Genomic DNA, 13,933 nt, shown 5'->3' with positions numbered 1-13,933 from the left:
TCATTAAAATAGTTTCTTGGGAGTCTGACAGATATAGCACTAAATAAATAGATTATTTTAGGTAGTATTGTCATCTTTATTATATTCACTCGACCTATCCAGGTACACTTAATATTTTTCCAATTGTTTAGATCTGACTTTATTTGTGTGAAAAATGTTTTGTAGTTTTGCTCGTGTAGTTCCTGACTTTCCTTTGGCAGATAAATTCCCAAATATTTTATGCTATCGACAGTTATTTTGAATAGAATTTCTATTTGTATCTCTTGCTGTTGGGTATTGTTGGTGATGTATAAAAATGCTCGTGACTTATATGGATTTATTTTGTATCCTGAAACTTTGCTGAAGTTGTGGGTTATTTCTAATAGCTTTTTAGTAGAATCTATGGGGTTCTCTAAATATACCATCATATCATCTGCAAAGAATGATATTTAGTTTCTTCATTACCTACTCTAATTCCTTTAATTTCTTTTTTAATTTCTTATTACCAAAGTTAGTATTTCTAATACAATATTGAATAGTAATGGTGATAGTGTGCAACTTTGTTTTACTCTTGATTTTATTGGGAATGGTTCCAGTTTATCTCCATTACATGTGAAGTTTACTGATGGTTTCAAATAGATGCTGCTGACTATTTTAAGGAAAAGTCAATTTATTCCTATACACTCTAGTCTTTTTAATAGGAATGGGTGTTGGATTTTATCAAATGCTTTTTTCTGCATCTATTGAGATGATTATATTGTTTTTGTTAATTTGGTTATTGATATAATCAATTATGCTAATAGTTTTCCTAATATTGAACCAGCCCTGCATTCCTGGTATAAATCCTATTTAGTCATAATATATTATCCTGGGAATAACTTTCTGTAATCTTTTTGCTAATATTTTATTTACATTTTTTACATCAATGTTTATTAGGGAGATTGGTGTATAATTTTTTTTCCTCTGTTTTCATCCTATCTGGTTTAGGTATCACTACCATGTCTGTGTCATAAAAGGAATTTGGTAAAACCCCTTCATTCCCTATTTTTTTCAAATAGTTTATGTAGCATTGGAGTTAATTGTTCTTTAAATGTTTGGTAGAATTCACATGTAAAACCATCTGGTCCTGGGGATTTTTTTTCTTAGTGAGTTGATTAATAGCTTGTTCTATTTCTTTTTCTAAAATGGGACTGTTTAACCAATTTACTTCTTCCTCTGTTAATCTGGGCAAATTATATTTTTGAAGGTATTTATCAATTTCATTTAAGTTATCAAACTTATTGGCATAAAATTGGGCAAAATAACTCCTGATTATTGCTCTCATTTCCTCTTCATTAATAGAAAGTGGTCCTTTTTCACTTTTAAGACTTAACAATTTGATTTTCCTCTTTCCTTTTTCTAATCAAATTTACCAAGGGTTTATCTATTTTGTTGGTTTTTTTCATAGAACCAACTCTTAGTTTTATTTATTAATTCAATAGTTTTTTTACTTTCAATTTTATTAATCTCTCCTTTTAGTTTTAGAATTTCAAGTTTAGTGTTTGGGGGTTTTTAATTTGCTCTTTTTTTAGCTTTTTTAGTTACAAGCCTAATTTATTGACTTTTTCTTTCTCTATTTTATGCAAGTAGGCCTCTATAGATATAAAAGTTTCTCTTATTACCACTTTGGCTGCATCCCACACATTTTGGTATGTCATCTCATTATTGTCATTTTCTTGGGAGGCATTATTAATTGTGTCTGTGATATACTGTTTCACCCATTCATTCTTTAGGATGAGATTATTTAGTTTCCAATTACTTTTTAGTCTATTTTCCCCTGGCTTTTTATTAAATGTAATTTTTATTGCATCATTATCTGAAAAAGGATGCATTTACTATTTCTGCCTTTCTGCATTTGGATTTGAGGTCTTTATGTCCTAATATATGGTCAATGAACAAGAAAGTGTACTCCTTTCTGTCGCCATTTAGTTTTCTCCAAAGATGTATCATACCTAACTTTTCTAGTATTCTATTTATCTCTTTAACTTCTTTCTTATTTATTTTGTTGTTTGATTTATCTAGTTCTGCGAGTGCAAGGTTGAGATCTCCCACTATTATAGTTTTGCTGTCTATTTCTTCTTGCAGTTCCCTTAACTTCTCCTTTAGGAATTTAGATGCTATACCACTTGGTGCATATATGTTTAATATTAATATTGCTTCATTATCTATGCTGCCCTTTAGCAAGATATAATTTCCTTCCTTATCTCTTTTTATTAAATCAATTTTTGCTTTTGCTTGATCTGAGATCAGGATAGTTGCCCCTCCTTTTTTGACTTGTCCTGAAGCATAATAGATTCTGCTCCAGCCTTTTATCTTTAGTCTGTATGTATCACCCTGCTTCAAGTGTGTGTCCTGTAAACAATATATTGTAGGATTCTGACTTTTAATTCAGTCTGCTATCCACCTCTGCTTTATGGGGGAGTCTACCCCATTCATATTTATGGTTAAGATTACTAATTCTGTATTTTGTGCCAGATTATGCTTTTCTTTTTCCTTTTCCCCTTATCCCCCTCCCCAGTGTTAAACTTATGAGCACCACTTGCCTCACTCTAGCTCTCCCTCTTTAAGACCCCTCCATCCCCCCTTAGAATCCCTCCCCTTTTCTTAAACTTTTATCTCTCAATTTCTGTATTCCCTTTTATTTATCCTACCCTTTCCCTTTTGGCTTTTCCCTTCCCACTTTTCAGTGAGGTAGAAGTTTCTCTGTAAACCAAATATGTCTAATATTTTCCTCTTTGAGCAATTCTGATGAGAGTAAGATTTGCACTGTGATCATCCCCTTCCTTCTTCCCTCAGATATAATAGGCTTCCTTTGTCTTTTTGTAAGATGTAACTTCCCCTCTTTTTACCTCCACTTTTCCCTTTTTTCTAGTACAATTTTCTTTCACCTCTAGATCCTTTTTTATATTATAACAGTAAACCAAGTTATACATGTATTCTTATATACACTCATAACAGAAAATACAGTTCTCAAGAGTTCTTTTTACCTTTTTATGCTTCTCTTGAGACCTATATTTGGAGGTCAAACTTTTTGCTTAACTCTTTTTTTTTTTTTTTTTTTTTTTTTTTTTTGTCAGAAATATGTGGAATTCACCCCATTTCATTGAATGCCCATCTTCTTCTCTGGGAAAAAATGCTCATTTTGTCTGGGTAAGTTATTTATGGCTGCATACTAAGTTCCTTTGCCTTTCAGAATATCAGATTCCAGGCCTTTCTATCCATTAATCTGGAAGCTGCTAGATCCTAAGCGATTCTTATTGTGCCTCCTCAGTATTTGAATTTTTTTTTGACTGCTTGTAGTATTTTTTCTTTGGTCTGATAGTTTTGAAATTTAACTACAATATTTCTTGGAGTTTTAATTTTAGGATCTCTTTATGTAGGTGATGGATAATTTTTTTCTTTCAATGTCTATTTTACCTTCTGTTTCTATGACATCTGGGCAGTTCTTTTTGATGATTTTATGAAAAATAGTGTCTAGGCTCTTTTTCATCAGGTATTTCAGGGAGTCCAATAATCCTTAGATTGCCTCTCCTAAATCTATTTTTCAGTTCGGTTATTTTCCCCATTAGGTATTTTACATTTTTTTGGTTTTGTTTGACTGATTCTTGTTGTCTTGTTGAGACATTCATTTTTATATGTTCAATTCTGAATTTTAGTGTGTTATTTTCTTCATTTACTTTTTAAAATTTATTTTTGTATTTGTACAATTGAATTTTTGAATGAATTATTTTTTTCCATGGATTTTTTTTTCCATTTCACACATTCTGTTTTTTAGGGAGTTATTTTCTTTTTCTATTTCACAAATTTTATTTTTTAAGAAGTTATTTTCTGTTTTTCTGGGAGTTGCTTTCTTTTTTCCAGTTTATCAAATCTATCTTTTATTGAGTTATATGCTTTTTCCATTTCATTATGTCTATTTCGTGTTGCCTTTTCCATACTCTCTTGCAAGGCTTTCATTTCCTTTCCCCATTTTCCCTCTCTTTTAAGCTCTCTTTTAAGATCTTTTCTAAGTTCTTCTAGGAAAAGTCTTGTGTGATGGGGACAAGATTATTTCACCCTTTGGAGCTTCATCTGCAGATAATCTGCCTTTAGTTTCCTTAGGGTTTGAAATCTGTTCTTCTCTTTTGACATAAAAGCTGTCAATTGTTAAAGTCCTCTTTACTTTTTAACTTTTTTTTTTAAGTTAAGGTAAGGTGTGCCTTTAGGATGGGAGAGGTTTTCCAATCAACTGCAGCTGTGTAGCTGCACTGGGTCAGTGCTGATTCACCCCTGGTGCTGGCTCTGCCACATGGAGTCCTTAGCAATGCCCCGGGCTCTGTGCTATCTGCCCTGGTATGTGTGGTTGGAGTTTGCACAGCCATCCTGAAACTGCACTACTACTGGACTCTGAGCTATCTCCACTGTATTTGTGGTCAGCTGTTTGTGCTTCACTGCCTCCCTCCCATTTCCAATTGAAACAGATCTTTTTTGGTGATCTTTGAAATTATCTTCTGCTGATAATTTGTTGCACTCCCAATATTTGAGGGTTCTGCCCATTCAAAGCTAAATCAGAGGCTGGATTTTGTAATTATTGTGAGGATGTAAGAGAAATATGTGTAGTTTCCACCATCTTGGCTCAGCCCCTCAATTAAAATTTCAGTGAAGATTAATTTAGAATTATCTTTCTTCTGAGCTTCAGGACTTTATCACCACCTGGTGGTAGAAGTACTTACAGTTGCTTGAAAACAATGTGTTCAAAACAAAACAAAAAAACAACAACTTTTTTCAACCAAAAAATTACCTCTTTTTCTTTAGAGGCCACCACCATTCTTTTTAGTCATCCTGACTTATAACTAAGTATTATTCATCCTGAAAATTTTCCTGCCTAAACACCCTCAGCTTTCCTATTCTTTTTTTTTATGAGTCAGCTTTATATTAAAAAAAGATTGATCCAATTTTATAGTATTTCTATACTTAGAATTGTTGCTATGAAAAAGCTCCCAACTAAGGAGAAAAGTTCTTTAAAAATGGTCTGGGGATTGAATTACTAACCCCATGCCACTCATCTGTGTTGCTCCCATTATGCTCTTATACTGCAAACAAAGGGACATCAGGCAACATAAGGACAGAATCAATCATAGGTATTTATAAGGACTTCAGATGTATTTTTTAATGGAAAAAATAGGACAAATGGAAAAAAGGACAGTGATAGGGGAGATACTGCATATTCCTTGGTTTTCCTTTTTTCATAGCTTTTTTCTTTCTGTGTTCTTGGTACTGAAGTGAGTATCCATCCACCAGACTCAGTTACAAGCACACTCTGACCCCACACTCCTTTTTCACTTAGAAATCATTTCTCATGGTCTTGAAGATGAAAAACCGCACAAGGGTCGGCTAGTGGCTGCTACTGCTACTGCCTTGGGGCTAAATCACTTTTCTTTTCCTCAAAATTCTTCTATACTATTTAAATGACAATCTTCTGCCTTCCTATTTGATAGCTAATTTAGTATTAATTTTCTCTTTTCTCAAGCTGGGAAGAATTCCAGATCTCAAGACTTTGTGGATAGCCTAAGAGTTGCCAGAGGCTATTACATTCATGTGTGTAGGTATAGTATATATTTGTAAAAAACAAACAAAAAACCATCCCAAAAAACTTAATACATATTTAACTCAAGTCAACTCAACTTATGTGTGTGAACATGTATACGGATGTGTGTCTATGACTGTGTGTGATTTGACAAAACCATGCTTTCTCTGGTCTGGTTTCCTGACAAAAGCTTTATTAAAGTTATCAATTTGGAACTTCTATATAAGGTAGCAACACTATTACAACTCACTTTTGGTGTCCTAGGGATAATGTTGGTACTGTCTTTAAATTGTAATTCCTGAATCTTTATTTTTTTGTTTCCCATTTGAAAAATCAGTTAAAATATAGATGGAATAGAGTCATGACCTCAATCATGAAACATTTACTAAGTAGATTGAAAAATAAGAAAACATTTACATAAAAGTCCACATCATTATGATCATGATCATAATCATCATCATCTTACCCACATATAAATTTGGGAAACATTCTCCTGCCAATAAATGTGCACAGTATTTATGGGAAATACTTATAGAAACCAATAGATAGACAAGTAGGGATGCTTGTTTGCTAGGTATAACTTATCCTTCTAGGTTGTATACTATAATGTTCTTGATCTTCTTGGGGAACAATCTCTAGTTAAAGCACCTATTGAGGAGGATCACTTCTATGATAACTATTCTACTTGAATTTTTTGGGGGGTGGGGAACTGGTCTCAAAGGCACTTTGCTTTTTTTTTTTTTTTTTAGAAAAAAATGTGATTCCTCTAAATTTGAGTTCTACTTTGCATGAATATTCAGTTCTGATCTCTGACCTCAGACCTTACAAAGGTAAACAAACAAAAGGTGAAACAAATAAGCAAAAACTAACCAAATAACCTCCTAAAAGATTTGCCATTTCTCAAGTCCTAGTTGGTAGTAAAAAGCAAAGCAGATAGTACTCTTCTTTCTCCAACAAAGTCTGTTAAGCAGCAGCAGATGCTTCTTATTCCAATCATTTCAGCTCATGTCAGCAAATGGAAACACAATTTTCTTCCAGTTAATTCAGCAGCAGATCAGTGAAAGTTACAAGCTCTTTTCTCAACTTTAAGTTTAACTAATTTTCTATTAGCTATTATAAATTACTAAGAATTTACTCATTATAATTTATAAGTGATTGTAAAATGATCATTGTCATTTATATTTTGCCATTTACATTTAAAATGAAACTGTTTATTTTGTCTAATTAATGCTAAGAGTTGCTTTCTTAAAAATTAGTTTTAACCACAATTGACTCAAACCCCCACCTTTGTTCCTTTGACAATTTTCCAGTGTAACTTTACTTGCTATGTTAACACCACATTAATTTTGTTTCAGTTAATACCCAATTAAACAAGGAATTTCAAGGTTTTTAACTTAAAATCACCCTGCCTATTTTCCCCTTCACAGAAACACAATTTTTTTATGTCTGTTTTTTCCTTTTTCTTTCCCATCCTTATTTCATCACACATAATATTAAATGGTATCATGTTTGAAAACTGGGCCCTTGTTAGATATTCTCTTTTACCTAAATATATGATGCAAGAAACAATATACAAAATGTTGATTCATTGAAAAAAGCTAAATGGTTCAGATCTTTTCCCAGGCTAATTTATCTTGCCCACAATTGACAAAATACTTTTCTTTTTTTCTAATTTTTTTAAATTTAATTTTTATTTTTTAAATTGATATTTTCCTTTTCTCCCTTATCTTCATCTTTCCCCCTTTCTAAATAAGAAAGACAAAAAAAAACAAAACAAAACAAAAAAAAAAACTCCTGTTACAAACATATAATTCCCACTTTGGCAATGTCCAAAAAAGGAAAGCCCCAATCTGTTCTCAGGGTTTGTTATCTCCTGATCAGGTCTTCACCTGATGAAAGTTTCATAATGAATCCTCTAGAATAGTTGGTTATTCATTGTGTTAATCAGAATTGATTCAAGTTCTAATCATTGTCTTTCCAAGTTGTTTGTCTTTAAAACGTTATTATTGTATAAATTATTCTTCTGGATCTTCTCCCTTCACTCTGTTTCCATACATTCCATTTTTTTTTTCTGATTTCTCTGAAAACATTTCTTCCTTCATTTCATCAAAAACAATAGTATTACATTATCTTCATATGGCATAATTTGTTCAACTATTCACAAATTGTTGGACATTTCCACAGCATCAAATCTTTGACTCCATAAAATATATATAGTACATATATTGTATTATATTCTTGCATAGAAGCCCCTTTGCTGTTTTTTGAAAAACTTTTAAAAGTATAGATCCAGTAGTAGTATAATCGGAACAAAGGATATGCCAAGTTTAATTGTTTTGGGGGATAGCTCTAATTTGCTTTTCACAATGATTGGACTGTTTCACAGCTCTACTAAACAATGCATTAACATACCTATTTTCCCCCAGATCTTCCATAATTTGTCATTTTCCTTTTTTTGGGGGGGTCAGCTTTGAAGGGTCTAATTTGTGTAATAATCTCAGATTTGTTTTGTTTTTTATTTATTACAGACAGAACATTTTTATATGTATATTGATAGTGTGAACTTTTTTCTTCTGAAAACTGCTTGTTTATATCCTTTGAACATTTAATTAACTTTTATTCCTATAAACTTGAATTAATTTCCTATATATTATACAAATGAAATTTTTTTTTTTTTGATAATTACTGCTTTGTCCTACAGTTTGAGATGTAGTACTACTAAGTTCCTTTTCTTTCCACCTTTCCCCCCCATTGTTTCCTTGGGAATTCTTAATCTTTTTTTTCTTCCAAATAAATTATTTTCTTTTTCTTCTTTCTTTTCTTTTTCTTTTTTTTTTTTTTCTTGAGGCAATTGGGTTAAAGTGACTTTTTCAGGGTCATACAGATAATAAATGCTAAGTATCTGAAACCAGATTTGAAGTCAGACCCTCCAGACTTCAGTATCTATTGTGCCATCTAGCTGTCCCAAGAGGAATTATTTTCTACCTGAATAAAGAAAATCTTTGATATTTTGAATGGTATGACATTGAATAAATAATTTAATTTAGGTGGCATTGTAATTTTTATTATATTGTCTCTCTCTATTCATGAGTAAATAGTGTTTCTCTGATGATTTAGACTTGCTTTTATTTGGGTAAACAGTTGGTTTTTTTCCTGAGGCAATTGAGGTTAAATGACTTACTTGCCCACAGTCACACAGTGTTAAGTGTCTGAGGTCATATTTGAATTCAGGACTTCCTGACTTCAGGACTGGTGCTCTATTCACTACACCAACTAACTGCCCTCCCCCCCAATTTTTTTTTAAAGCTTTATTCATATAGTTCCTATATGTGTCTTGAAAGGTAGACTTCTAAGTATTTTATATTTTCTGTGGTTAAGTAGAATTTATCTATTTCTGCTTGATTTTTAAAATATAAAAGGCTGATGATTAATGTGGGCTTATTTTATATTATGAAAAATGGGATGAAATTGTTGTTTCAGTCAGTTTTTAATTGATTCTATGGTTCAATGGGCAAACTATCACATCATCTACAAAAAGTGAACATTTCATTTCCTCGTTTTCTATGTTTATTACTTCAATTTCTTTTTCTTGTTTTCCTTCTATATTTAGCTCTAGGACTACATTTAGTATTAATGGTGACAATATACATGCCTTCTTTACCCCTGATATTGTTGAAAAGACCTCTAATTTACTCTATTATAGACAATGCTGATCTTAGCTTTAGATAGCTATTACTTATCATATTCATGAAAGTCCCACTTATTCTTTTGCTTTCTAAATTGTTATGGATGTGGTATCCTCTAAAAAAATTTGTGCATAATGATTTATTAATATGATTTGGATTATTTTCATTATTAATGTTGTAATTTATGATTTATCTTAACATAGAACAAATCTTGACTTTCTAACTATCCAGTTTTCTCATTAGAAACCAAGGCTTTAAAGATTGTGCCCAAAGCTGCACTTTTCTCAAGGAGATATCTTAATTCCAGACAGTTTTTGCCTATGCTTAAAATCATGGGATCATATAGTAGGCTACAAGATGATAGATTTAGAGCCAAAACAGATTGCAATGGGCATATAATTTAACCACTTCATTTTACTGATAATGAAACTGAAGTTTCAGAGATTTTTCCCTGCAGTACAAATGCTGACACTGAAAATTTAGCAATCATAAAGCAATATGAACCAACTAGCTCCAGCACAGCTCTGGAGGGAAGAAGATAGAGTGGCTTCATCAGGAAGGATGGAGCTTTGAGAAGAGAAGAAAACCTAGGCTATAAACTTGAGAGACTGTTCCAATTAGGAGGTAACATATGGGTAGATGATTATCTTGCTTTTTTATTTTTAAAGACTATCTCCCTACCTATAGGGATATAGGCTGTGATCTGGCATGGGTATTATAGGCATGTGTGAGAATTTGTTTTGTTTGATTATAGACAGATGATATAACCTGGATCATTTTTACTCCTCTAGCATTTCAGGGGTTCATCATATTAATGCTGAACTTAGTTGTGGACCACCAATTGTTTTAGCCTGCCTCAACTTGTAACTTCCAAGTTCAAGAGATCTGTCAGCTTTAGCTTTCTCAGTTCCAGGATTATTAGTGTGTGTCATCATGTTAACTAAAGATGTTATAAAAGACACTGAAAAAGATTCATCAGACAGATACAGTGAGAAGCAGGAGAGAGATGGGAAAAATGGGAAGAGTATATCAAACAGGACTTAGGGTAGGAAAAAATGTCAAAGGCTGTAGAAGGGTCAATAAGAAAGAGGACAGGAAAAGATAATCAGATCTCACAGTGAAACAATCCTTGATAATCTTAGAGATGAAATTTTACTAGGGGTTTAATTTTGAAAAGATGGTAAGGTAAAAAGAAGGAAAATAATGAAATTAAAGCTTTAGAAAACAGCCTTTTATGGTAATGCATATTATCCAGAATTCCTTCTTCCTTCACCTTTCACTTCTCCCTTTTCCCTCTTCTTCCTTAGCTTCTTTCCTAGCTAAACTTTTAATATTCACTTTCTTGGGACTATGTATATATTTATATGAGTATGTCATATAAATATATTTGGAGGGAATATTTTTAACATTTTCTAACTATACCATCTTATTGAGTATATCTTATAAAAAGCTAATTAAATCTCATAACATAATAGATATGCACTGATAAACATGGGGTGTCAGTGAAGAGAAGGACACTGGTAGAGTTAGAGTGCTAGAAAATATGTAACTACCCCAACTCTTCAAAGATATACTTAAATCCAGAAGAGAGAAATACCCTTTTGGAGATCTTACCTACCTCTGTGGATATGATTTCAGATAGTAAATCCATAGCTATTCCCAATGACATATTTTCACCTCAAACTCAGTATCTCCAGAATAAAACTCTTAATATTTGATTTCTCTATTAGAATTAATAGAACTAGTAGAATCTAACTTTATGGTCAATACCTATATTCATCTTTGATTCCCTATTCTTTTCTAGTTTACAAAACAATCTAGTCAATCAAGTTCTTATTTCTATAGTGTCTCTCACATGTGCCCTTTCATTATTCCTACTGTAATTACTTTCATTTAGGACAGTATTACCATATATCTATAGTATTGCAACAGTTTTCTAATTGTTTGTGTCACCTCTAGGCTTTTCCCCTGAAAATTTACTCTTCACACTTTATCAGATTAACCTTACTTATGAATTAATGATGGTTTCATTTTTTTGCTTAAAATCTTTCAGTGGCTCCCTATTATCTACTGCATATAGTCCAGATTCCTTGATGAATTCAAATATTTTCTGTCTGGTATCTTCCTATTGAGCTTTTTACCACTTCTTGGCATACTCTTTTCTGCTTTTGTGCATTTGATCATAACATTCCAACATCTGAAATATGGCTTATCAAATCTCTATCTTTTGAAAATAATTCAAGGAGATAATTTAAATTTAAATTATTATGGGACACCTCATTAGGATAAGTTAGAGATGAGTTGCTTGATACGTTCACTTTGGCTTTGTTTATGTAGAGATGATGATTGAATTCATGGGAGCTAAGAAGATCACTTATCCAAAGTGTGGAGATATAGAAGAGGAGGGGGTCCAAGACAGTCTTTGGTATACTCACATATAGATATAGAGGGAAAAACATGGAAGATGGTACATTAAAGGAGACCAAAAAGAATCAGTCATATATAGGTGGGAAGAGAACCAAGATGGAATAGTGCATGAAAACATAAGGAGGATAGAGAATTAAGAAGTAGATGATCAATAATATCAAATACATCTAAGAGGTCAAGAAGAATGAGTCCTAAGAAGAGCTCTTTGGATATAATAATGCATACTGGTAAGAGAACTTTCATTCAAGTGATGAAGATATTGCCAAGTGGTGAGAAATGAGCAAAATCTTAAAAAAAATGGGAGCATTGAGGATAGAAAACTTTTTATTGGAATTTAACTGTGAGAAGTGGGGAATAAATAAGACAGCAGTTTAAGCCTATGGGGGGTCCTCTCAAAGTTTCTCTGAAGAACTTTTATCAATTGTAAGACATGAAAGACATTTATATAATAAGATGCCCAGCATGGTGTGCCCTTGTTAGAGAAGGCTCTATGCTACATGAGCAAAACAGAACCCCAGGAGCATAAAGGAAATGTACAAATCCAGAGACATTTCATCCCAAATGTTCTAACAGACTATATGTGCCCAGTCAATGGCATAGCCTTCTGAACTTCTGATCAGTCACGGTTGAGCATGCCATATCTTTGATCCCAATATTATGATATTATTATTGGTCCTTTTCTAAAATGATGAACAACAACTGTCAATACATACATACACATGTATGCATATATGTATATATGTGTATATATGTATATTTAAGAGATATAGGGATGTCTATAAATAGTAAGAAAGTAGTGCATAAAAGGATGTTAAAATGAGGAAAAGAAAAGGTCTGCATACTGAAAAAAGTCTGCAAATGATGGGAGGGTCAAGAAGACATGAGTTCAATAATAGTCTTAAATATTTACTAGCTGTGTGGCCCTGGGGAATTCACTTAACCCTGTTTGCCTCAGTTTCCTCATCTGTAAAATAAGCGGGACATGAAAATGGCAAACTAGTATCTTTGCCAAAAAAATACCAAATGAGATTTTATTGAGTAGGAAATGACTGAAGTGACTCAACAATAACAACAATAAGAACAATATGTGATCAAGGACATAAGTAGAATAGTTTGTCTTGATAAAGATCATCTCATCCTATGAGATTGGAAGAAAGGAGGAGGGCAGTGTTGAGATAAATTTTAGTATGAAAATGGAGAAGGAAGGAAAGAGAACGTCTTTCAATATGGATTCATTCATAAGGTTTTTCTTGATTACTGACACTTTCTCCTTCTTCATAGATACATTATATTTACTTATATGGGTTCGCGTTATATTCCTCTAGTAGAAATGTAAGAACACTGAGAGCAGATACCATTTATTTTTTATCTTCAGGTATTCAGGTCCTAGAATAGTGACTATTATGTAGTAGATACTTATTGAATGTCTGTTAAATTAAAATAAAAATTAAAAAATAAAGTTAAAAAATCCTACAATCTGTATTTGAAGCATAACTGGTACCATTCAGAGCAGGGTTGTACTCTACCTGGTTTCTAATGAGATAATACATGGGCAGAACCATTTCCTGGAAGCTCACTCTAAGATTGACTATGTCAGTTCTTCTAGGATACAGAGAGCTATAGTTTAGAGGAATAAAGGTGATTCTGTATGCTGTACTATCAATCTTTTTTGAGCCAGTCATTACCAATATTTAACAAAGAGGTTTAAAAAGTAATTATCTACTGACAAGAAAAGAGAGAAGCTCCAGATACCTGTTAAATATTCTGCCCACAAGACACCTTTGAACTCAGGCTATATCCTACTCAGTGTTGTGAATAAAAAAGAAACAGAAACCAAACAAACCCAAAAATCCAACTCAGATATTCTTACTTTGAATACTACAGCCTCTATTTAACATTCCATCTTCATATGCTGTCTACATTGTTAAATTGCCTGAAACCGCAGTGCAGTCAAGCAGTACACAAATTAAGGCACAAAGTAATCGGATTTCAATCACTAAAAATTCACAGCTCAATTAAGTTATTTACTGAGATGTTTGTCTTAGCTGCAAAAGTCTTTGCATATTTATTGCCACTTCACACTAACCTTTTAAAAATATCCTGATGTGAAAATAAAAAGGCACATTTGTTTTATAAGGCAGGTTAAAGTTATGGCTTCAGGTATTTAAAACTGAATAAAAAGTCAATTACCTTCAGGTTTGCCAAGAGAATGATTAGGTATCTATAATAGAAAATG

The sequence above is a fragment of the Sminthopsis crassicaudata genome, chromosome 1, assembly GCF_048593235.1.
Source record: "Sminthopsis crassicaudata isolate SCR6 chromosome 1, ASM4859323v1, whole genome shotgun sequence".
Classification (NCBI taxonomy): domain Eukaryota; kingdom Metazoa; phylum Chordata; class Mammalia; order Dasyuromorphia; family Dasyuridae; genus Sminthopsis; species Sminthopsis crassicaudata.
The sequence above is the reverse complement of the archived record's forward strand: the minus strand, read 5'-3'. Positions refer to the sequence as shown.